This window comes from Dama dama, chromosome 18 (assembly GCF_033118175.1).
Source record: "Dama dama isolate Ldn47 chromosome 18, ASM3311817v1, whole genome shotgun sequence".
NCBI classification, from domain to species: domain Eukaryota; kingdom Metazoa; phylum Chordata; class Mammalia; order Artiodactyla; family Cervidae; genus Dama; species Dama dama.
In genome coordinates, this window is record NC_083698.1 from 63,639,622 (window position 1) to 63,666,288 (window position 26,667).

A 26,667-nucleotide genomic window follows, 5' to 3' on the forward strand; every position below is an offset into this window, starting at 1 on the left:
CTTTGGAAGTTTCTTTTTTCCTTCAAGAAAGTGACTGCAAGGCCTAGCTCATACTGTTTGATGTTGTGAAATTCACCTTTAACTTTGGGGGGTGGCAGATGGCAACTCAGAATGGACCCATCCTGCAAAACCACTGCCCTCCAAAAGTTGAGTAATAGTGTCAACAACCAGCTAGTATTTTATAATCTGCAAGGCATGTTCAGATGTATCAATTCATCATCCCATCATAATAATCATGGGAGACAGATACTTTATTATTCCTATTTTATAGGTGAGGAAACAGAGGCTGAGAGAGCACAAAACCTCGCTCCAGGTCATGCGGGAAGTAAGGGTCTCAGGACGGATGAAAACCAAGGTTTTCTGTCTTCCCATCATGCCTCTCTCTCTGGTGATACAAGGAATGTGACCTCTACTGCCACTGACTCTTTCACCCTTCCTATAAAATGTTTCATGGTATTGACAATTCAGCTTTATATCAAATTACGTTTACACAATAGAGCATTCACCTGCCAGCATGGCCAGTCTTGCAGAGAAAGAGGAAATATATTTCTCCCTCAACAAAGGCTGAAGAAATAAAGAAGACTTTAAGAAAAAAAAAAATCTAAGAAAAAGTCAATAGTGTAGGTTTCTGCATGCCACCTGATCTGGCTGATGAAACTTCAGTGACTGCAGAGGCACTCACTCTAAAGATAAAGGCAGCGGGAGGGTACAGTGTATGGTGGACGTGCTGCAGGTGCAGCGCAGAGTGGGGCTTGGGTGAGACGAGCGAGGAGCAAGGTGTAAGGGGCATGCACTCTCAGGCGCTGACCCTGTGTCTGCCCAACCCCAAGAGCAAGCACTTCCTCACATTCTGTGCCCACATCTCAAACTTGGTCTACCAAGTCTCCTCATCCAGATCGAATGGTCTGTCAAATCCTGAGACACAGTAATGAACGCTGGATCCCCAGAAGGCAATTAGAAACAAGCCAGGAATAAAACACAGTCATATCCAAGTTGTCCTGCCTGGACAGGACCAGCCACATCATTCACAGGGCCCAGCACAAAATGAAAATGTGTGCTTCTTTTTCAAAAATTCTTAAGAATCTCAAATGAAGGAAGAATAGTAGATCAAGCAAGGGTTTTCTAAGCACCAGGCTCTGTGAGGCTTCATGCCCATGAAGCTGGTCTTGCACCCAGGTGTGTCCTAACGGTCCTGCTGTCCTCCGTCAGAGGTGTGGCCCTCATGACCTCTTCCTTTAGCCAGGTTCAGGTTGATAAGCACACTAGAGGTTACCTAGGAGAGAACCTTTAGGAAGTCCATGGAGATGTCTCATCAGTGGCCACTGAAATAGCACCGGGATGGGATTCAGAAGTCGGAATCCTGGACTTGGGCCTGTCTTGGGTGCTGATTAGGTCATTACCACAAAATGGCTTCACACTCTGGTTTCCTTATTTGGGTTGGTTTATAACTTTGAAACTTTAGGCTATGGAGTCCTACTGGTTCATGTTTACTCTATGTGGTTGGAGAATTATCCTAATTTGGAAAAAATATAGCAATCCCTCCCCTCACCCCAGTTATCTGTCTCTTATATCGATGACCATCTTAAAATGAGGGGAATGTTGGTGCAGTCAGTATGGTAAACAGTATGGAGTTTCTTTAAAAAAACATAAATAGAGTTACCATATGATCCAGCAATTCCACTCTTGGACCTATATCCAGAAAACATGAAAACTCTAATTCTAAAAGATACATGAACCTCAATGTTCATAGTAGCACTATTTACAACAGACAAGACATGGACGCAACCTAAGTGCCCATCCACAGATGAATGGATAAAGCAGTTGTGTTATATATATACAATGGAATATGATGAACCATGAAAAATAATGAAATAATGCCATCTGCCTCAACATGGACGGAACTACAGATTATCAAACTAAGTGAAGTAAGTCAGACAGAGAAGGATAAATATCATATGATATCACTTATATGTGGAATCTTAAAATATATTACAAAGGAACTTATTTACAATACAGAAACAGACTCACAGACATAGAAAATTCAAACTTATAGTTACCAAAGGGGAAGGGGGGAAGGATCAATTGGGAGTGTGGGATTAATAGATGTATGCTACCATATATAAAATAGATAAACAACAAGGATTTCCTATACAGCCTGGGCTTCCCTGGTGGCTCAGTGGTAAAGAATCTGCCTGCCAAGCAGGAAACGTGGGTTTGACCGCTGGTTCTGGAAGATCTCCTGGAGAAGAAAATGGCAACCCTCTCCAGGATTCTTGTTTGGGAAATCCCGTGGACAGAGGAGTCTAGAGGGCTACAGTTCACGGGGTTACAAAGAGTCGGACACAGTCTAGTGACTAAACAACAACAACAAAAACAACAGGGAACTATATTCAATATCTTGTATATTAATAAACTATAATGAAGAATTAAAAAATATATATACATTCTAAAACTAACACAATAATGTAAATCAACTATGCTTAGAAAAATAAAAGTAAGTAAATATGTTGTGATTAATAAAAATACAAATTCATTGAGAAACATCATCAAATTTACAGGAGTTTTTTATCATCTATATTATTTTCTCCATCAGTGATATTTTTAAAAAGCACTAAGAAGTACTTCTGGAGGCTTCTTCTGTATTACTTTACTTATCTCACCTTGGACTGATAACAAATGATCCTCAAAAAGACATCTGTCTACATATCACACTTTAATCAGGGCATTAATTAGGGTCCCAGTACAATTTCGATCTTACAGTTAATCCTGAATCTTACCTGCCTTGATTTCATTCACGTGTTGAGTAACTATTTACTGAGGATCTATTTTGTTTCAGTTTCTGCTCTCAGCACCAGAGACACAATGAACATAACATATAACAGTCTCTGACTTAATGTCAGAGATGATGTCCTCATGTAAGAAGAGACTGATAGTAAACAAATAAGCAAATATATTTAATAGATGGTATGTGCTATGGATAAAAATAAAGCAGACAGGAGATATGGCTGAGCCATGTATCTTTTCCCAGTTATCTAAAGCTTCAGTGAGTTTTCCTTTCCAAGTCTCCTAATTCTCCTTTCAACCTCCATGGTCCCCAGTTCAGTAATGAGTACTATATAATATCTGTCCCTTCTCGTAAGGATAGAGAAAAAGTGGAGTGGCCTTTTGCTTCTCTGTCTCTTTCTAGTTTATAATTGTACACAAAGTAATAAAGCAATGCACACACTATTCCTCAAATCAGTTTTCTATGCCTCTGTAACAAATGACTGTAAACTTGGTGGCTTAAAACAATGCACATTTATTCTCTCGTAGTTCTGAGGCCAGAAGTCAGGAATCAGTTTCTCTGAGCCAAAATCAAGGGCTACGCTCCTTCTGGAGGCTCCAGGAGAGAATCTCTTCCTTGCCTTTCCCAGTTTCTGGTGTCTGCTGATGTTCTTTGGTTTCTGGCTACATCACTTCATCATCTTCAAACTCTCTTGGTGCTCCATCTTGACATTGAGTTTTCCTCTGTGCCTGTCTGTGAAATCTCCTTCTTCCTCTTTCTTATAAAGACATTTGTGGCTTTATAAGAAGACTGAATAATCCAGGATAATCTCTCCATTGAAAAGCCTTAATCTAGGCACACCTTCAAAGATCCTTTTTCAAATAAAGTTTACAGTCTCCAGGGATTACGTCCTGCTATCTTTAGTGTCATTATTCCACCTACCACAACATTCTAAGGACCCACTCACTCCCCACCTCCTGCAGTGTTCCCTCTTGGGTTACTTGGAGCTTCATGAGGAGAATGAAGATGTGTGTGCCCTGCAAATAGATGAAATGAACCTGCCTATTTGCCTGAAGGATATCCATCAGGTGAAAGTAAAATACACACCCTGGACTTCTGAAACCTCTACCACGTCCATTGTGGAAGATCCTGGAAGCCACTTCATGAAACTCAGAGTGAAATACTGACTAACCACAAACTGAGTTTGGCCCTCCATCCTTTTTTTCTGGAGGTAGAGAAAAGGAAGTGATACAAATATTCCCCAAGAGTGGTTTTCTTTAGCGCAGTGTAAACACCGGGTTACCACCCACCTGTAGCCTTTTTTTCTTTGCTTGCTGTTGCCCAAACTGTGCCACAGGCCTTGAACACCTGTGTTCCCGCCTTGTGCAGAGGGTCCGTAGCTGTGCCTATAGACCAGTGTTTGCTCCTCAGTGCCCAGCCACCATACTACCAATCACAGCCAACGTTTATTTGCGTTAACTATGTGCTAGGCATGTGCTCAATGCAAAAGTAGAGCTCCATCAATGACTTGGAATGAATGTAAGCAGCATCACTCATTCCTAGGCAGAGGGCCAGCCACTGTTAGGTGTCAAGAGTAAATATTTTAGGATCTGCAAGCCAAATGTTTCTGTCCTGTGGGACTACTCAACTCTGCCATTGGAGGACAATCACTTTAGTCAACACTGAAATAAAAGTCTATTCCTCAACAAATGGGAATGGCTGTGTTCCTATAAAGTTTTATTTACAAAATACAATTTATTTATTCCTGTTCCAGGGACAAAGGAAAGATTCTAAGTTATTCCCCACCATAAGAAGTTTAACTATTTCTGATGATTTAAGTACAAGTTCAAATTTACTTTCTGTTATCTCCTCTTCAAATTGAGCTTCCTGACACATAGACTATTTTTCTGACACTCATTGGGTTTATATATAATCCTAATAAAACTTAATTTTTTAAGAGACTTCCATTTTTCTTATAATTCTCCAGTTGTCTGCTTCTCTCTGTGTGTGAAAAAATAGGAAACCATTTCATTTATCCCTTCTGGGTTTATTCTGCTCAGCTTGAGTGGACAGAAAAAACTTAACTTTGCAAAGTTATCAAGTCTCTCTTATAGTATGGAGCTCCTATGGCTGAGTTTCAAGGGTAACTTCCTAGACCTAAACTGGTGATTTGCAAATCACAAATGTACTGTAAGTAAATGGTGCCACCCTGCCCCTTATCAATCCTCACATTTCTAATTTACAGCTCACCAGTCTAGGCCCTGTGATGGAAGCTAGGACTGGTTCCTGTCCTCAAGGAGTTTATAGTCAAGTTAGTGATAATTCAAGTTAACAAGCAATTTTAATATAATTATGTATATAATTCTATATTCACATAATATATTTATATGCTATACTATATAAATATATTATAAATTATATGTTAATTATATAATAAAATATAACTGCATGCTGCATAGTTATAATTAATATGTATTATATATAATTTTATAATTAACTTTAAGATGGGTAGGTAATGTGCTCTAGGAGCACAGAGCCTTCTCTGAAGGATGAGATGGAGATAGCCGTGTATTGAGAATGAGTCCAGGACAGTACTCCAGGCAAAGGGAATGGAATTTTCAAGGAGCTGAAAGTGAGTTAGAGGGTGATCCATCACAGAAGTGTGGCTAGAAATAAGAAGGTAAGGAAGTGAGACAGGCAGGCTTAGCTCATGTAGAATTTTACAGCATATATTAGGGAGACTGGACTGTATCTAAAAGCCTGGGGTAGACTGGGAAGTGACATAGTAGGACACATAAATGCTAAGGTATAAACTAATAAAAGAATGAGGATAAAGCTGCCATGTGCCTCTTTAAGGAGAGTTTAGAAGTTCTCTAAACTCTCTAAACCATCTCTGACCTGCAACATCAACAATGTACTTCTAAGAAGTCACTTCTTGGAGCTAAAAATCAAAGGACCCAATTTGAGCATGATTATCACAGAGTCCTGGGAATATTAGAAGCAGTTAATGTTCTAAGGTGGGGGGGAATCCAGAAAGTTTAAAAAAATAAGGAAAAAGGTATCAAAAATCCATCCTTTTATAAAACAGTTTTCCTTATTGTATGCCTACAAGGAAAAAGACCGGACACAGGAAACCCAGAACTCAGATGTTAACACTGTGTGTCAAGTGGCCACATCCCTGAAATATGAAGCTACTTATTCAGAATAAAGGTCATTAGCCTCTAGATCAGGTTAATGGGGGAAGTTTCTGAAATTTCCTGCCGGCAATGATTCTCAAAAAAGCTTGCCAATAAGAACTGTCTGCCAGGTTTTAAAAAATATGGATCTTGGGTCCCATCCCAGGCTAAGTGAACCAGAACCTCTAAGGACACTGCTTTGTATTTTTACAAAGTTCCCCATCATTCTCACTTGAAGCCATAGTTGAATTATTATTTGTTTGCTTTTTAAAATTGATCAGGTTTTTTTTGTAATATAACTGACATATAACAGATCACACAAATTTAAAGCATACAACTTGAAATATTTTCACTTATCACTGACATCACATATCAAACATAATTGCACAGCTGGAGAACTACCACCACATTTAAGAAAATGAATGCATTTGTATCCATCATCCCAGAAAGTTTCTTCATGTTGCTTGATAGACCCTCCCTCTTATCACTGATTTTCAGCCATTTGATTATGCTATATCTTGGTGTAGATTTTGGTGCTTGCTTGGCATTTGTTGAGATTCTTGGATCCCTGAGTTTACAGTTTTCATCAAATTTGGAAAATTTCTGGCCATTATTTCTTCAAAGATTTTTTTCTGTCCATTCTTTCTTTTTCAGCTCTTTGGGAACTCAAACTATATCAGACCAGCTGAAATTGTCCCATGGCTCACTGAAACTTTTTTCATTAAAAAAATTCTTCTTTGGATATCTTATATTTCTGTCTTCAATTTCTCTGTTTTTCCTTCTGTCACTTCTAGTCTGCTGATAATACCATCTAGTATATTTTTCATTTCAAACATGGTAGTATTCATGTCTAAAAGTTTGATTTGGATCTTTTATATACATATCATGAACTCTTTGAATATATGGAATACAGTCTGAATACAGTTATAGTGCCCATTTCGATGACACTGTCTGCTCATTTAACATCTCTGTTAGTTCTGAATTGATATGTCTCCTCATTATAGGTTGTATTTTTCTGTCTTTTCCCATATCTGTGATTTTTCACTGGATGAAAGATATTCCGATTTTTGCCTTATTGGGTGCTGGGTCTTTTAGTATTCCTATAAATGTTCTTCAAGCCTGGCTGGTGGAAAGAGCCACTGTTCTTGGCCCGGTATGGGCGTCTGCAATGTTTCCTTTAACCCTTTGCATGGCTCCTCCCTGGCTTTGGCTAGTCTCCTCACACCCATGCCCTGCTACTGCCGACTCGGCTGCACTGAGATCTGCGGACTACGTCAGGAGACCCCCATCAGGAACCCAGATCTCCGGGTGCCTCTTTTTGTGCAGGTCTCCTGCCTCCTCACTCGGTCCTGTGAAGTCCAGCTGCTTTGGTCCCTGGACTCTCAGCTCCATCTCTGCATCTCACAGTCCTCTGGGTTCTGCCTGAACTTCTCTCCTGACACCACTGCCTGGGGACTTGCTAAAGGTAGTAAGCTGGGGCGGTCACAGTGCTCCCCTCATTTGTTTCCAGACACTGTCCTTTGTTGTCTGATGTCCAGTGTGCTATTTCAATGGCCATTACACGTGTGTAGAGATTCATGGAATTCCCTGGTGCTCAGACAGTAAAGAATCTGCCTGTAATGAAGGGTTTGATCCCTGGGTATTCATGGTACAAGACTTCCTTGTTATTCAGTTTCTGCACAACCGAGAAAGTCTCTTTCTTCATACACTGAAATCCAATATAGGCAAACCCCCAGATATGCTTAGTAACACGTTCTTCAGAAATATTAGTTCTTTTCATGCCCAATAATAGATGAATGAGGCAAACACCACATTCATTAGTTCTCTGCTTTCAGGAAAATAGGTGTCTCTGGTAACAAGGCCAGTCAGTGGATTAACAGAACTGCAATTATAGTAAAACTCTATCTGTTCCTTTCCAAGAGGTGAGGGCAACAAATCAATAGATTTTTCTTTTTTGGCCATGCTGTGGCATGTGGGCTCTTAGTTCCTCAACCAGGGATAGAACCCACACCCTGTGCATTAGATTCAGGGAGTTTTAACCATTGGACTGTAAGTCCCTCAATGGACATTTTGAATAGCTGTGCACAATTGTTTCTACAATGCCAGTTTCTATTATTACTCCCCATAAAGGTTGTTCAATCAACCAGTAATGGTCATCTAAAACAGAAAGTCCCAAAGTGAGATACAAAGTGTAAAGATATTTCTTCAAAGCAAAACAAAACAAAAACATGACCTTGATGGGATAATAATTGAGGAAAGAGGTTTACAAAACACTGTTCAGAGGCTTTCCTCATTGCTCAGTGGTAGAGAATCTGCCTGCCAATGCAGAAGACATGGGTTCAATCCCTGATGAGGGAGGATTCCACATGATGCAGAGCACCAGGGCTTGTGCGCCACAGCTATTGACCCTGTGCTCTGGAGCCTGGGAGCCGCAGCTGCTGAGTCCGCGTGCCACAACTACTGAAGACCAAGCCCTCTGAAGCCTGTGCTTGGCAACAAGAGAAGCCACCACAGTGAGACGCCCAAGCGCTGCTGCTGGACAGAAGCCCCCGCTTTCTGCAACTAGAGGAAAGCTCACGCAGCAGTGAAGACCCAAAACAGTCAAAAATAAATGTCGTTGAAAACAAAAACACAGTGCAAAGAAAGGAAACTTATATAGGCTATACATTTTAATCTGTGTGCAAAAATGTAAAGTAGGTACCTGAAATTTAACTTCAAGAAATAGTTAAACCCCATTTGCACAGATTTAGCTACAAGAATTTTCGTTGCAGAGTTGTTTCTAAAACGGAAGACAAAAAGAACTGAAACATCTAACCAGAGTGGGTGGTTAAATTAATTACAGTGCATCCATTCAATGGATTGCTATGCAGTTGTTAGAAATGACTTTATTAAGGATTACTTGGTAATCTAGAAAAATGTTCATAATAAATAGTTATGAGAGAAAAAGCAGACGTGAGTTGTCAGGTAATGAGTGTTAGGGTTACTTGGCTGTTAGCACTGAAGTAAAGCGGAGGGAATCTCTTGAATCTGAATGGTATTTATTGCCACCAGCAGAAGACTCAGTGGCCCTTAGAATATTTCTGGGCATCAGGGAAGAGGGGGTGTTGTGGGATGTGTTCCTCTATCGCTCAGGATCTGATTCTCTGTTTTTGCTAAAATTACAATTAGTTTTATATCTGCACTGATTATCCCTTTTCTGCCCACTGTTGTCCTATATTATCCATCACCACATTTCCTTTATTCCCCCATGTTCCACTCTGAAACTATGTGTGAAGCAGTTTACTAAAGATACAGGGTAAGGGATGGGGGAAGAACAGTGTTTTTAAAGGAACACCTAGCAAACCACCCAAAATTGTTCATCAAAGTCTGTGTTCTTTGAAGTTCCTGACAAAGCTCTAGCTTCTTGCTCTGACCTCACCTGCTCAACAGTCCAGGAGCTTGTGCTATCTCTCTCTCTCTCTATATATATATATATAATGATCCAAAACAATTTTATGTATACTATTACTATAAATTTTATATACATATAAATTTGAAACATTTAAAGAAAAAGGTAGCTTTCCATTTTTCTTTTTTCTTTTCCAGCCCTTTCCTGAGAGCTTTCCATTTCATAAATGACCTGTCAAGATATTCTCCTAAACAAAGGTTTATCTAATCAGAGAAATCATGCTAAACTCCTTAGCAGGAAGAAGCCACTGGGGTCTATTATGGTTTTAAATGGCTTAAGTGTTGGGTAGATAAAAACAATACATGTCTCTGCAAGGCCAGTTTAGGGATATACAACAAATGATTTTTAAATGTATATTTTCTAATTGTATACAATGAAAACATAATGTTTAAACTATATGGTAAGAAAATAAAAAACAAAAATTATTTTAAAATTTAAATTAATTAAAAAAACAGGACAAGTATGTATTTCTTTATATGCAAATGTTAGGATGAAATAGAGCAGGGGCCTGGATAGTTCAGTTGGTAGAGCATCAGACTTTTAATCTGTAGGTCTAGGGTTCGAGTCCCTGTTCAGGCATGCTATCTTCTTTTTTATCTTTAGGGTTTCCCTTGTGGCTCAGATGGTAAAGAATTTTCTCCTTTAAAAAAGCTGCAATTGGGATATAAAAATTTGAAACCCTACAACATGGGGAATATAGCCAATATTTTATGATAACTATAAATGAAGTATAACCTTTAAAGATTGTGAATCACTATGCTGTATGCCTGTAACTATAATATCATATAGCAACTATACTTTAAAAAGTGTTTGAAACCCTGGGAATTCACTTTAAACGTATTGAGAGCCCCATACATAGGAACTTGTCTATAGCTCAGATGGTAAAGAATCTGCCTGCAATGCAGTAGACCCAGGTTCAATCCCTGGGTCAGGAAGATCCCCTGGAGAAGGAAATGGCAATCCACTCCAGTTTTCTTGCCTGGAGAATCCCATGGACAGAGGAGCCTGGTGGGCTATAGTCCATGGGGTCACAAAGAGTTGGACATGACTAAGCGACTAACACACATACATAGGAATCAATTTCATTGCATATCCACTTGAAATAAAGTATTTTTACTCAAATACTTTCCCTCTGTGCATTAAAGAAAGAATCAGAAGTCTTAGGAACTTGGGTTGTACAGATATAGTTGACTAACAACTCTGGGGACAAATGTTGTTCTTCATAATTTATGGAGAATTTGGATACTTCCTCCTGTTGTCTCACATGGTGAGTCAGCAGGCACAACACTTCTGCGTGCATGAGACCAAATACCACTAAATGTCAGAAGTCACTTAATTCACCCCAGCATCAGGCTGCTCTTCAGAGAGCCAAGTCAGGGACACTGGGGCCTCTCTCATTTGGCATATAGCTACAATGAAAGTCTAAGGTAAAACTCTACCTTCACAAATGCTCGTGGATGGTTTAAAAAATGATTGCTTTTTTTCATCAGTGTTTAAACATGTTCAATGTTAAACAAATATTTAGTTTTCAAACAGAGTATTCAAATATAAGTACAGTGGTATAAAAGCTAATTTACCCATTTTAAAAGTGTGGATAAATAGTGAGGTCCTTAACATGCTGTCTAGTCCTACTGTTTAAAGACAGAGTCAGGGAAGGGGCATCCTGGGACCCGGTAGTTTTAGCATCTCTGGTTGCTGGTTAGAGATGTAGAATCTTGGACCTCAGCACAGGCCCACTGAATCCAAATCTTCCCCTTCAGGAAATTCCCAGAACTGATAGGAATATGAAGGCAAGAGGGTCATGGCTCCCGTATTCAGCATTCTTTAGCCCAGGGTGTGGCACACACACTGCCTTTGACCTTGCAATACAGATGTCACAACCTTAGGGTGAGCAGAACCTAGTGAGAGGATCACTTCATCCTGCACCTTAGTGAATAGGCTGCGCTGATTAACTCTATTCTAGAATTAACCAATCTAGTTTTCACCCCTCGCTATGATCCAAAGCATGAAAAAAAAAAAATGTGTGGCAGGCTTTCCCAGTAGGTTAGGATATGGAGAAATGTGCATGCATTCTGCCTCAGCTTAAAGATTTCCTTCAGCTCAGTTGAGTCACTCAGTTGTGTCTGACTCTTTGTGACCCCATGAACTGCAGCACACCAGGCCTCCCTGTCCATCACCAACTCCCAGAGTTCACCCGAACTCATGTCCAGTGAGTCGGTGACGTCATCCAACCATCTCATCCTCTGTCGTCCCCTTCTCCTCCTACCCTCAATCTTTCCCAGCATCAGGGTCTTTTCAAATAGTCAGCTGTTCTCATCAGGTGGCCAAAGTATTGGAGTTTCAGCTTCAGCATCAGTCCTTCCAATGAACACCCAGGACCGATCTCCTTTAGGATGGACTGGTTGGATCTCCTTGCAGTCCAAGGAACTCTCAAGAGTCTTCTCCAACACTACAGTTCAAAAGCATCCATTCTTGGGTGCTCAGCTTTCTTTATAGTCCAACTCTCACATCCGTACATGACCACTGGAAAAACCATAGCCTTGAGATTCTGCACAGTCTTATCCATTCCAGCTTTAAGGAAGGTGACATTTCTGAATTTCTGGATGAATGGTTCTTAACTTCTGCCTGCAGGACAGTCACCTGGCTTCAGATACCGACTGCTGGGCCTAACCCCAGAGTACCTAATTCCATAGGTCTGGGCTGGAACCAGAGCATCTGCATTTCTAACACGTTTCCACGCAATGTGGATGCTGCTGGTCCCTGGACCACACACTGGATGTCACTTTCCTTTCCTCGAGCACTGATTTTTGCTTTCCCTCATTTGGCTCTTTAAAAAAATTGACTGGATAGGATATACTTACTGATTACTCTTGTTTTTCTCTCATTGTGGATGGTCTGTTTGTATCTTTTCTGAATACCGTAAATGGCAAGTTTCCCGAGGGCAAGTATTGTGTCTTTAGGCCTATTGTGGATTGAACTGTATCCCCCACCAAAAAAAGATACATTCACCCCTTTAACCTGTGTTAGTGATCTTTTTTGGAAATAGGGTCTTTGCAAATGTAATCAAGTTAAGAGAAGGTCACACCGGATTAGGGTGGGCCCTTAACCCAATGACTGGTGTCCTTAGCAGAAGAGAGAAATTTGAACAAAGAGATACACTGGGAGAGAGCTGTGTATGAAGATGGTGGCACAGATTGGAGTGATGTGTCTTATACGCCTTAACGTCCCACTAAGAGTTGCTGGCAACCAGCAGAAGCTAGGAAGAAGCAAGCAAAGAACCTTCCCCATAGCCTTCAGAGGGAGCACAGCCTCACACACACTTTGACTTTGGACTTCTAGCCTCCAGAACTGAGAAAATAAATCTCTGTTTTTTGAAACCACCCAAGTGTTTTGTTATGGTCGTCCTGGGAAACCAATACAGGCTTTTGCATTTCCCAGGGCAGAAAATGGGGGTTTCAGTCAGTAACCCACTGGGATGTAAAGTCACCAAGATGACCAGAAACACATGAGTGACACACAGCTGACTGGTGTGATGACGCAGGACCAAGGATGAAGATGTTTAAAAAGGAAGGTGAAACTGCACAGCCTTTTCTGGTCAGGTATAGCACTCTTAACCACTTAATTGATCTTAATATACTTTTTATTAAGAAAACAAATACCAGATTTGAAACAAGAAAAAAGCAGAGAAGAAGGAAGATTCTCAGTGATAAATCAATGCTCACTGCACAGGAGGACATGTTACCCAGTTTATCTCTTTGTTGTTGAGATTAGAAGAGGACTGTAAGACTCCTTCTTAATCAGGTGACCTTACAGCTGGGTTTACTCAGTATGTCTCATTTAACTTTAAAAGGTCTAGGTACACATCCGAGTACAGATGATTTGCCCGAGTGCAGATGATCATTTATATAGTCAACCGAGGAAGATAACCTGGAACTTCCTACCTCCATGACTTTGATTCCTGCCAATTCCCTTCAGTCTCATTATCCCAGTTCCACATATCTTTCAATCTCATTCCCCCTGGAGGTCTTTCCTTGATACCCCAAAGGTTCCTCTTGGGCTTCTAAACATGATAATCACACAGAGCATAAGTCAACCATACCCTGGATTTTACTTTTTTTGTGTGCACATCACTTTTTGCCACTCAAAATGTACCTGAAAAAAGAAATCTATGCCCACAGTGTTACAGCGCATGCATTCAGCACTCAAGGTGCAGAACAAATACTTTCTGGCATAAACCCTGAATAGAAGAAATACCACTAAAAAAACCCACTTCTGCCAGTAAGAGCTGGTTCCTCTGATGGAAAAGTTTTGTGCAAGAACTGCACTTCTCTTTGGTCACTGTGTTTTGGAATGACTTTTTCTGCACCAGGAGTCACAGAGCTGTGAGTCAACAGAGGCATGTCAGAGCTGCAGACTCTCCACTGTCAGCTCTGATTCCACACAAACCTTTTTTCCTTCTGGTTGAAGCAGCCAAATTATAGCTCAAGAAAAAAACATAATTACATTCCAAAAGACCAGAAATAGCTGTTGAAAATACTCTATGAAAAAAAAAAAAAAGAAAATACTCTATGAACAAAACAATAACAGGAAATAAATGAGGATTACCCATGATGCATGTAGGCTTTCCGTGCGGGTCAGTGGTAAAGAATCTGCCTGCCAATGCAGGAGATGTGGGTTTGATCCCTGGGTCAGGAAGATCCCCTGGAGAAGGGAAGGACAACTGACTCCAGTATCCTTGTCTAGGAAATCCCATGGGCACAGGAGCCTGGCAGACAATAGCTCATGGGGTTGCAAAAGAGTCAGATATAACTTAGTGACTAAACAACAACAACAACAACCCATGATGCATAGCTAAATCCAAAATATTCCAGGGACTATTATAAAGTGATTTAACATTTTTTGGTCTTCTGATCTTCACTTTAAAAATGTTAGTTAAATGTCAGGCTGTTTAATTGACAGGTACAGTTAAATCTATTCAATTTCCATATGTATTTACTAATTATGTTGGTTCCTTCCAGTACAGACACACGCCCACACTCCCACACCCCAGTCACACAGATAGCCCTCTCTCTTCCTCTGGTTGGCTCCCCAATACAAGAGCACAATGAACTTATCAATGCATGTGACGAATTCATCAATGCATGCAGGGACTTCAGGGAAATTCTTGCTGCCCAGTTGCACTTTGGGTAAGGCCTCAAGTTGTAACTATGCCTCAATTCACTGGAGGCTAGAGTTCCAAGAGTTTCATGTACCCAGAGCACAAAGGAAAAGCAGGAGGTGGCAGTTCTGAGCAGTGAGATCATCTATATCTCTGGTGTAGTGGGTGAGTAACATGTAGATTTCTGAGTTGGGATTTTTCAATTGGCTAACCTTGAAGAGCTTCATTTCTTTCTGGTTTTCTTTGGCCAGCAAACTAGAGGCAATGAATTTACAGGGAGAGAAATGTGGTGGTTAGAGTTCACAGCCGTCAAGGGGAAGAGAAGCAAGCAGCAGTTGACTAGAATACCAGTTAGCCTGGGGCCATTCACTGAGGGAGTTTGCAGTGCGACAGAACTCCAGGGGCCTTTAGGAACATCACATGTTACAGAAAAACACATCATTCATGCTTCTGGGTCAAGAGGTTATTGCTGAATGTCTGTCCTTAGGAGTAAATATGGAATTAAGACAGAGAGTCAAAAGAACCAGTGAAAACTAGTTCAGAACTCTAAGACGCCCTTCCCTCCCAGCACAGAGCAGGATAAGAAAGTGGGAGGTTCTTCAACACTGGGAAAGGTTTCAAGAGGAGACTCTTTGGGCTGACTCAGCTGTAGGTCCCAAGCCCCTGACTCTTGCAGCAATGGAGGTGTATCTGACTGATGCTGAGGCAACCAGAACAATCTCAGAACGGATCCTAGGGGCTGTGAGCCTGCAGGGTGAGACTGGTGGGCTGCATCTGGGAAGAAACGGCATTTCTATCCAACTCAGAGAAACCGTAAGTAAATGCTACCTGCGGGCCAGAAGTGGGTCACACAGCGGAAAGGGAATCTTTCCAAGTCAGGCCATTAGGATAATCTGGAGCATTAGAGGAACTTGAAAGGGGAAGCTGGGAAAGCAGGGGCTGTGGGGCAGGAGGCCACTGCAAGGCACAGGTGCGTTGCCAAGGCGGACCTTTGGCTACTCTCCCTGAGGGCTCCAGACAGTCAGTGGTTCCAGTTCCTGACAACTGGTCTGGTTAAATGAGTACTCCTCCATCCTCACCCCCTACACTCTCACTTTCACTGTTTAGTTTGGAAGATCAGTTATACGGTCACTTATGTAATATCCACCTCATAAGAATTGCATTCAGAAGGGTCTAGTGGGGCAACTTCCATAACCCAAAAATGTGCTTACCAGGCCCATTGATTGTGAAGCCTTCCTATGATAATACCAGTCAAGTAAGAGCTCTCCCCCATCTCTGCATCCTATGCTATGGGCAGTGAGCTGGGGAACAAGTGTGGGGGAAGAAACAAGCTGGTCACAGTCCTTCCAAGGCAGCAGGCATCCTCTCTGTCAGCCAGGGCTGGGGGAGAGACACTTGGACTTCCTAGTATGATTCAAGACTGGGAATTCTAATTCTTAAAACCCGATTGGAGACTTAAACAAATGGATTAGAAAAGGTCTTGAAATGAATTGATTGGGATATTTCAAAATAGAAACTTGATTAACTAACACACAAATTCAAGTAAATGCTTCTAATCAATAAACAAAAATACATAAGTATGATTTTTAAAAAAAGAAAGAAAACCAGATTGTTAGGACTTCCCTGGAGATCCAGTGGCTAAGACTGCGAGGTCCCAATTCAGGGGGCCTGAGTTGGATCCCTGGTCAGAGAACTAGATCCCACAGCCCACTGCAGGTGAAAATTAAAGAATCTGCATGCTGCAACTGAGATCTGGTGCAGCCAAGTGAATAAATAGATGTGTGCATGCTTAGTCACTTAATCATGTCTGACTTGTTGCGACCTGATGGACGGTAGCCCACCAGGCTCTTCTGTTCATGGGATTTCCCAGGCAAGAATACTGGAGTGGGTAGGCATTTCCTCCTCCAGGGGATCTTCCTGACCCAGCGATTGAACTCGTGTCTCCAGTGTCTTCTGAATTGGCAGGCAGATTCTTTACCACCGAGCCATGAGGGAAGCCCAAATAAATAAATATTTTTTAGAAATAAAAGACAAACAAAAAACCAGATTGTGCTTTGAGATTGAAAGTGATGGTTGAATTTTCTACTAGCTGCAAGTGACTAGATGAGTCAGGGTGCATGCTGCTGCTGCTGCGTCACTTCAGTCGTGTCCGACTCTGTGCGACTCCATCGATGGCAGCCCACCAGGCTCCCCCGTCCCTGGGACTCTCCAGGCAAGAACACTGGAGTGGGTTGCCATTTCCTTCTCCAATGCATGAAAGTGAAAAGTCAAAGTGAAGTCGCTCATCGTCTCCAGCTTCGCAACCCCATGGACTGCAGCCCACCAGGCTCCTCTGTCCATGGAATTTTCCAGGCAAGAGTACTGGAGTGCGTTGCCATTGCCTTCTCCGCAGGCTGCATGACAGAATTTTTATTCCAATAGCAGGAGAAAACTTTTCTAACTGCAGGCATTTTATTTATTTATTTATTTTGGTCATGCAGGCATACAGCATCTTAGCCTGACCAGGGATTGAAACCATGCCCCCTATATTGGGAGCTCAGAGTCTTAACCACTGGACCACCAGGAAGTCCCCCTGTAGGCATTTTAACTGGGCAGCTGTACTCTGCTTATCCTCTCTGAGTTGTGTTTGTTCCACACACAAGGAGCACTTTTGCTGGTTATCCTCTGGGGGCAAATCGTCTTGATTCTTTGCTCACAGCTACTTTCCCCTTATTTTCATTTGTCAACTCGACCCTGATTTGGTTTGGGCAACAGTACACCCAGATCCAGAGAGAATTGGTCAAGACTGGTCCAAGCCAGTTACGGCTCCCTGTTCCCTTTTGTCATTGACCAGCCTAGGAAAAGGCCTGGGTCCCACGCTGGTCAGTGTGATATGATGAGAAGTCTGCTGGGGAGAAACTTTCTCCTGTGAAGGGAGGAATGGGACAGTCCCTGTGTTCTGTCACCTCCCTTGCTGTCTGTTCCATTGATCATGGAGCAATGATCTTGCTGTGTACTGGCTGACCAAACCGAGAGGGAAGGCCGTACGTGGGGTGGTGGGGTGGGGGTTGGCAGAGGGGGAATCAAAGAGCCTGGGTACACAATGAAACCACCTGCGCTAAACTGTCCTCAAACCACCCACATTGGCCTCTGTTAAGGAAACAAAAAAATGCCCTGAAGATTAAAATCTGTTAGCCAGACTCTGTTATTTACAAAGAATTGTGACCTTTAAACACTAAGAAAATACTAAACTTTATATCCTCAGCAAAGCTTGCTTCTCTTTTAAACACAATAGAAGCGATCTCACAAAGGGAAGACTCATAAGTAGGCTGACTTTTTCCTAGGAACAGTGTACTGATGTTCCTTAGCAAGGTCTTATACCTCCAATAAGCTAGAGCACAAAGAACATATGAAAGCAAAGATATAGCTACGAATTATTATACAATGTGCAAGTTATACAAGAGTCTCTACCATATGATAAAATTCACATATAGCACAAAAGCATACTGTTACATGCAAATTTTCACACAAATAGGTAACATAAATATCTAAATTTACTCTAGTCACAGCAAATTTAAAAATCAAATTTCCACCTTACAATTTTGTGTAAGCCTAGGCTAGCACCTGGGGCTTCCCAGGTGGCTCAGTGGTGAAGAATCCACCTGCCAAGCAGGAGACGCAGATTCCATCCCTGGGTCAGGAAGATCCCTTGGAGAAGGAAATGGCAACCTACTCCAGTATTCTTGCCTGGAAAACCCCATGGATAGAGAAGCCTGGTGGGCTACAGACCATGGGGTCACAAAGAGTTGGTCACAACTTAGTGACTAAACAACAACAAATACTAGTACCCACTCAAATCTTGCTCTCAAAGTTTTAGTGTTCTAGAACTTAACCACAAACTCCAGGCAACTGAACCCTGGGCTAGGGGTCTCCCCCCATCTCTCTGTAACTCAGGCTTTGTTTCCCAAAGTGTAAGAAGGCTAACTTATGTTGTAGGTGGCTAAAGGTTATCAATTTCTCAATTTACAAAGCAGATTTTGTGAGTGGTATAAGATATCAAAGCAAAAACCAAATCAAACCCACAACAAAACAAAGAACCTCTTAATCTAGCTCCAGTTATCCCTCACTGTTGGTTTTAAAAGGGATCATAAATGTTTATAGAACATTTCACTCTTACTATTTAATCACCTGGCTGGGTTTGGTTCTAAAAGAGACTGATATCTCTTCTTTTACTTCTTTGGCTAAATGCTTTGCTATTTCAGATAAGTCTTTGCCAACTTCTAAACTACTAGGGCAAAAAGTAGGCTCATGTTACAATCCTAACATTTTTTTTGAAGTTGTCTGAGTATGTTTAGCCAAATATTATTGCTCTTGGAAAATACTAAACAAGATATGTGTGATACATATGTGGGGTTAAAAAAAACAACAACAACAAACCAAAAACCAAACCAAACCAAACAGCCCTTGACGATGGTCAAATACAGTAAAGGCTGTGTGATGGTGACTAAACCCTTTTCTACTGTCTCTTGAACAAAAGCTTGCAACGTTCTCTAGGCTCCCTTTGGTTTGGTGCAGCCACGTGCCTGAGTTTCAGCCAGCGAAGTGTAAGCAGAGGTCATGTACTGCTTCCAGGATCATAGAAACCTCCTGACACCATTCTCTGAGTTTGCTCAGCCAGAGGATTGGAAGAGTCTCCCATAATCTGTATCACTGGATTCTCAACTGTTGGTTTTCAGAAACCCTTGACACTCCAAACATTTTTTAGGACCCCAAAATGTTTTTGTTTCTATGGGTTACATCTATTAGGACTTATCAAGAATATTTTAGAATCCTATTTGTTAAAAAAATAAAAATATAAATATTATAAACACCACAATCCCTAATTATTAATAAAATAATGTTTTTATAAAAATCAACCCTATTGGCCCAAACAAAAAATATCTAGTGGCAAAAGTGGTATTACTTCACATTTTTTCAAGCTCTAATGTCTAACTTAGAAGACAGTTGGATTGTTACATGTGCTGATTATTATTATTTTTTGGCTATGGTGGGCTTCTGTTGCTTCACATGGGCTTTCTTCAGTTGTGGTGACTGGGGCTATTCTCTAGTTGCAGTACGCGGGCATCTCACTGTGGTGGCTCTTCTTGTTGCAGAGCATAGGCTCCAGGTGCGTGGGCTTCAGTATTTGTAATATGCAGGTTCAGTAGTTGTGGCTCACAGGCTCTAGAGCTCAGGCTCAATAGTTGTGGAACATGGGTTTAGTTGCTCCAAGGCATGTGGGATTTTCTCGAACCAGTGTCCCTTGCATTGCAAGGCATTGCAAGGTTAATAATATATTAACCACTGGACCACCAGGGGAGCCTTCACATATGCTTTTTTATTCTACCTGTTATGTTGTGTTGGTTGAAGAATATGAAAAAAAAAAATCCAAACCTTTCCAGATGAAAATCTAGAAAAGGGGGCCTTGTGGAGTTAGTCTGAAAAGGTCTCAGGGACTTTAGGGTCCTTGGATTATACTCTGAGATCCAGTGATTTAGAGGAAGATGGAACAACAGGATATAGGGAGCCTTGGTTCCTGAATGACCTCATGGAAGGCTATCCACCAAAAACACCCCCATTAAACTATGATGCAAATGAGAAATGACCTTTGATTGCATTAAGCCACTAAGATTTGGGGATTTATGTGTTTTAGCAGCTGCCATTATTCTAATTAAAACATTAACTTATGTAGTGGCAACTCTATACCAGGCACTGTTTAAGTACTTTATACATACTAACTCATTCAATCTTTTCAACAATCCTATGAAGTAGTTGCTTTTATAGTCTCCATTTTAGAGATGAAGAAACTGAGGCACACAGAGGTGAAATGAAATAGTCAAAGTTGTGCAGTGAATAAACAAGTCTAGTTCTGGAGTTCTTGCTCCCAGTCACTTCGTCATACTGCCTACTCACCTTTCCTACATATTACCCAGCACCACCTCATACCTTATACTCCAGACAAGCAAAGCAGACATAAATAAGAAACATGTACTTGCACTAATGACTTGCTTACTTGAAACAGATATATGGGTAGCAACTAGCTTTGGATTCTCCAGAAAAGATGAGGGTTGGTGGAAACGAATAGGTGGAAAGGAGTTCCTGAGGGTTCTGGGAGATCAGTGGTACAATGCTGGGGTTTGAGGGCTGGTAGGCAGAATTCTAGGTGGCTCCATGACCTTACCACTTGGTGTTACTTACCTGATTCTTTACACAGCAGTGAGTTGCAAAATTATGTTATGTGGTAAAAGGGATTTTGCAGCTGTAATTATGGCTACTAATCAATTGATCTTAAGATGGGAAAATTATCTGGGTGGATGATCCTGAGCCTTTTCAAAGTAGGAATTTTCTCTGGCTGGCAGCAGAAGGAGAAATCTGGAAGATCTGAAGTATGAGAAGGACTGGGTGTTGAACTGCTGGATGTGAAGATGAAGCGACCACGTGAGAAGTAATGATAGCCTTGAGGAGCCAAGACCAGACCCTACCTGACAGCCAGCAAGGAAGTGAGAATCTCAGACCTACAGCCTCAGGGATCTGAATTCAGGCAACAGCTTGAATGTTTAGAAGTGAATTTTTCCCTAGGGCCTCGACCTGACCCACACTGTCCCGGGCCTTGCCACACTCTGAGCAGGGACTTGACTGAATCCACCTGGATGTCTGATCTGTAGAATTGTGAGTAAGCTGATGAGTGTTTTTTTAAGCTGCTAAATGTATGGCAATTTGTTATATAGCAGTACAAAACTAACAGAGAGGGTAACTCAAGAGACATAGTGTCTGTCCCAGGGTACTTGCTTAAGTGAGATTGTCTCTGCTATTTTATGTTCCTATTCCTGTGACAAGTAACCCTAAGCACCAGTAAGTTTTCCTACACACTAAACAAAAATAAACAAAAGAAACCCAAACCACATATTTCCACATAAATATTTTCAATCTACCACTGGGAACTTTAAAACTAGTAATTCATAATCGTTTGCTATTATAAGTTACAGAAACGCTAAGAACTTTTTTAAGGTGACATGTTTCATGTACTCTACTAACCTCTCTCACAATCTACTTTTATGTCTTAGAAAGTCCTAGAATTAAATACCGCACTCACCACAGACCCTGTAAAATATGTGTAGCAAATTCTCAGGTCTTATATTTTTTAAGGGATTAAAAAATTTTTTTTCCAATGGACACATACATATATTTGAAAGTAACCTCTATGGATATAATTATTTGTTTATTTTTCTATCTTGCTCTTTCTTTTTAAAAAAGCTTCTTTAAAATAAGATAAGACATTTTTAAAATATTGAGTTAGGGGAATATTTAGAATATCCACCAAATATCACATGGTCCTACACTTAGGTAAGAGATGACTTTGAGACTCCTAGATGCTAAAGAAGATTCTTTACAGTCCTTAAGATAAGGGAAACTAGCTTCTGAGAAAAAGATTATTTCTAGTTCTCTAAGAGAAATCTCTTTTATGGACTGTATCACTCAAAATAAGCTAGGGTCTGCTGCAGTAATAAAAAAAAAAAATTCCTCAAATCTCAGTTACGGTGAACAAAGATCTATTTCTCACTCATGCTACATAGTCTCTGTTGTTTGGCTGGGGACTCTGCTCCATGTCTCTTCTTTCTGGGACACAGGCTGACAGCAGATATCATCTTGGGTGCATCCTGGCTGCCACTGCTGGAGGAAAGGAAAGTCTGGAGGATCTTGCACTGGCAGATCATGCCAGGGCCTGGAAATGATGTATTTGTATCACAGATTAAATTCTACACATTATTTCCTATCCACCCAACCACATGGGGATCAAGTTGTGCATTCTAGTATTGCCCAGAAAAGACATGAACAACCAGTATCTCATGAAGAGCACCAATGACTACCATAGAAGTTGTTATAAAGTGTGTCCTATGACTGTTTTTTATACAATTGCTTAATAAAGGTGGAAAAAAGTGAAAGTGTTAGTCGCTCAGTCGACTCTTTGCAACCCCATGGGCTGTAGCCCACCTGGTTCCTCTGTCCATGGAATTCTCTAGGCAAGAATAGTGTTGTGGGTTGCCATTCCCTTCTCCAGGGGATATTCCTGACCCAGAAATTGAGCCAGGGTCTCCTACATTGCAGGCCGATTCTTTACCGTCTGAGTCACTGGGGGTAGAAAATGTTATGCCAGAGCACAGTCAGGCAAATACTATACTATGTGGGGACAATACATTAAGGCCCAGGATGGGCTTTGTTAGTCTTGGTTAATGTAAAGATAAAATCCTGCAGGAATAGGCCTCCAGAGGCCAGGGAGGGAAAGTAGAGGAGAGAAGTTGGCTGGTTGACCGAACTGTAATAAACTGCAAAGGATCTGCCCCATGGGAGTGGGGGTGGCTACTAACTTTCTAGGTTTATTGCTACATGAGGGGTTTCCCAGGTGGCTCAGGTAGTAGAGAATTCACCTGCCAATGCAGGAGATGCAGGTTTGATCCCTGGGTAGGAAAGATCCCTTGGAAGAGGAAATGGCAACCTATTCAAGTATTCTTGCCTGGAGAATCCCATGGACAGAGAAGCCTGGTGAGGCTGTAAACCTCAAACTACTAGATATTCTGATTTTTTTTATAAAAGAAAACAGAAATGTGAGTTTGTTTATAAAATCTCCAAAGTCAGAACTTTTTAAAAACAGTGTAGAAACCAGTCAAAACATGTCTGTTAGCCAGATGTGGCCTGTGTACTGCCAGTTCATGGAGATATTCTATGTAAGCCGCTGACTCCTTACAGAGACATCGGTTGTGACAATCAACTGCGCAGAGAGTGTTGATGTCTCCTTGGGAGGTGGCCACATGTGGAGTGTGAGATCCCACATAACCATGACACAGGAAACAAGGACAAATGCCATCTCACTGGTCACACTCAATGTTGAAATCACTGCTGAAGAAGTCTTGGCTTAGTGGGGACCAAATGCCTGCCAACAAAGTCTAGGGAGGCAGATTCTAAACCCTCTGAGACCAGAGGCCTTTCCTCTGTTTGTTTACAGACTCTGTCCTCAGAGTCTCAAAGAACAACCAGCAAATGGAAGATGCTCAATAGATATATGCTAACAGAACATGGACAACTGCATGGAGCTAATTTAAAATCTATTCCTGCAGAAAAACAGCATATGTGATGGCCTTTTTACACCCAAGGACACCAAAAAATAATTGCTTCTTCAGGACATTCTGCACAACTCTAAATGGTTTACTTTGAACAGAACCTTTAGTGCTAAGCAATGGAACATTAACCACATGACATTTTTTTTTTTTTTTTGAAGTAAGGAAATCATGTCTGTAATAGAAGATTCAGCAGTTTCATGGTATCTCAAAGTAGCTGAGCATGGATGAGAGGTAAGAGAATGGCCGCTCCCACGCAGCAGACACAAGGATGTGGCACTGAGAAGGGGCCAGAAGGGAGAGACCCAGGGGTTGAGCCAAGAAGCAGGTGGCTGCAAATAGGGCATGGACCAGAAACCAGGGAGCGGATAGAACACAGTGTCTCAGTGGATGCTGGCACAGAGAGGGGGTAACTCCTGAAGTCCCATGGAGAGGATGTAACTCAGAAGAAGAGGGAAGGGGAATCCCTGAACTGACAAAGACTAAGATACCACTATTAGGCAGCATGGAAGCTTGAGACAGAAGTTAAAAAGAAAATAGAGTGGTTACTATCCACCTCTAGTCTGTAGCCTGAGATTTCATACTCCCTGTAAGATTATCGTGGGTCAAGTTCCATGAGAAGCAGACTCCAAGGTGAGCATAAGGTGCAGGAAGTTTATTAGGGCGCACTCTCAGAATCAATGCCTAAGGAGGAGGAAAGGAAGCAGGACTGGGCAGGGGAGATGCTTGCTGCTATGATGCAATCTTGACAAAGGACTCAGCCAACCCAGGGAGTTCTGAAGCACGGCTGGTCCTGACAGTTGTCCTAAACTGGGGCAATGAGCTGAGATTTTATGCCTCTGTGTTAACTGGTCATTGGATGTGGACTGCCTCTAATAAGGAAGATGTGACTTTGGGCAAAAGCTCCTTTCTTCAGCAGAGGGTTTCTGCCAGTAGCCCACTCAGGGCTGGGGAAGTGAGTGGTACATTATAAGCTAAGCTAAGTAACACGGTCAGTCATGTCTGACTCTTTGCAACCCTTTGGACTGTAGCCCCTCAGGATCCTCTGTCCATGGGATTCTCTAGGCAAGAATACTGGAGAGGGTTGTCATGCCCTCCTCCAGGGGATCTTTTCAACCCAAGGATTGAACCCACATCTCCTGTATCTCCTGCACTGCAGGCAGAGTCTTTACCCACTGAGCCATCAAGCACCAATTAATTATCAAGTGAGATAACTCTGTATAGTGTGACCATCCCTGAAGTGATATCTAACAAGCATGAAATAAATGCCAGTATCACTGCCCTCTTCTCTCCACTGTGAGTCCTGGGAAGTCCTGTGATTCAGAGAACATAGGCGTTCCCTTGGAGCTCTTATTTCAGTCCCAAAGTCTTTCCATTATGTTTATGCTAGGGCCTCATATGGACAGGCACAGTCAAGAACATGGCCTGGAGCAGACTGAAGGAGGAAGTGGAATTAACAAGGCAAAAATATAAAATATATAAAAATTATATAAATATAAAAATAAATAAAAAGAACCATAACAGTGCAAGTTACAAAGCAGATCCTTGAACGTGGAAACTTTGCCTCTGTTTTTCATTTCCTTTGGTCCCACTTTTTCTAAATGTGTTCTCAGAACATCAGTCTGAAGGGATGCTCAGCACTGCAAGGGTTCAATGGACAAATACAGTAGGAACCACTCATCCCTAATTCCTCATGGAGATTCTTATATGACCCTACTGAGAAGTACTGCACAAAAGAAACCTGTTTATTTTTGTAAAATACAAATATTACTTGACCACAGGTAATAATAGCCTTAACATCTCATAGAAACATACACGATTCCCAGGAGTTTATGTGTATAAAGCAAGCAATTTACTATGTGTTTGGTTTTTCTAAATAAATATTCCTTTTTGAAAACATCTCTAGTGGTCCAGTGGCTAAGACACTATGCTTTCAATGCAGGGGGCCCAGGTTTGATTCCTGGTCAGGGAACTAGATCCCACATGCTGCAACTAGAGATTCCCCATGCCACAACAAAGACTGAAGGTTCCTCAAGCTGTAACTAATAACTGGCACAGCCAAATAAATAAATACATATAAAAAAAGAAAGAAAACATCAGTAACTTTATGTCCCTTTTGGGTTTTTTTTTTTTTTTTTAATTCTTGGAGGAAAATCAGCTAAGGCTATTCCTCTAGAAATGAAGACAGTCATATTATAGCAACAGCCAGAGAGATGGGCTATTAGACATGGAAATGACTTTAAAATTTGATCTGAACCACATAGGAAATATCACTCACTAAAGAACTCCAGTTGAATCCTTGGCTTGGGAAGATCCCCCGGTGAAGGGAAAGGCTACCCATTCTAGTATTCTGGCCTGGAGAATTCCATGGACTGTATAGTCCATGGGGTCGCAAAGAGTCAGACATGACTGAGCAACTTTCACTTCAAAGTAAAACTCCATATTTTACTAAGATTCTGGAACTGCTTTCTAAACTATCAGTATACCAGTGGCTCGCCTGGCAGGTGGCAGCTGCTGTCCCACAATATACTTCACCGACACTGGGTTACTTAAGAAGACTCTCAGGCTGAAAGATGATATCTGATGTGCCCCAGGCCACAGAGCTGACCAAAAAGGTAGTGTGGTTCCTCAGCCCCTACTCTCAACTGCACCTCCATCATTCTTTTAAAAATGGATCAATAACAACAAGGGTTAAAATCATGCTTAAAATAAAACTAATAAATCATATCCCTTAAATAGAAAATCACTTAAAAATCCCTCACTTGGGAAACTACTACAGATAGTATATGAACTTTGACCTTTAGTACCTGCTGACTTAAAATTTAACTACCATGTGTAAAAGAGATAGCTAGTGGGAAGCTGCTAAATAACACAGAGCCCAGTCTGAAGCTCTGTGATGACCTAGAGGTCTGGGATGGGGGTGCAGTGGGGAGGGAGGCTTAAGAGGGAGGGGATATGTGTGTGTGTGTGTGTGTGTGTGTGTGTGTGTA

The 26,667-nt window shown here is 41.4% G+C and overlaps 1 protein-coding gene and 1 non-coding gene across 2 annotated transcripts in view; one reads left to right on the forward strand and one right to left on the reverse strand.

Moving 5' to 3' along the window:
- Window positions 1-26,667, reverse strand: part of CHN2 (chimerin 2) — a 325,755-nt gene that overhangs the window by 71,826 nt on the left and 227,262 nt on the right. The gene's annotated exons all lie outside the window — the stretch shown is intronic.
- Window positions 9,895-9,967, forward strand: TRNAK-UUU (transfer RNA lysine (anticodon UUU)). Its single transcript has one exon. It is a non-coding gene; the product is annotated as a tRNA-Lys (tRNA).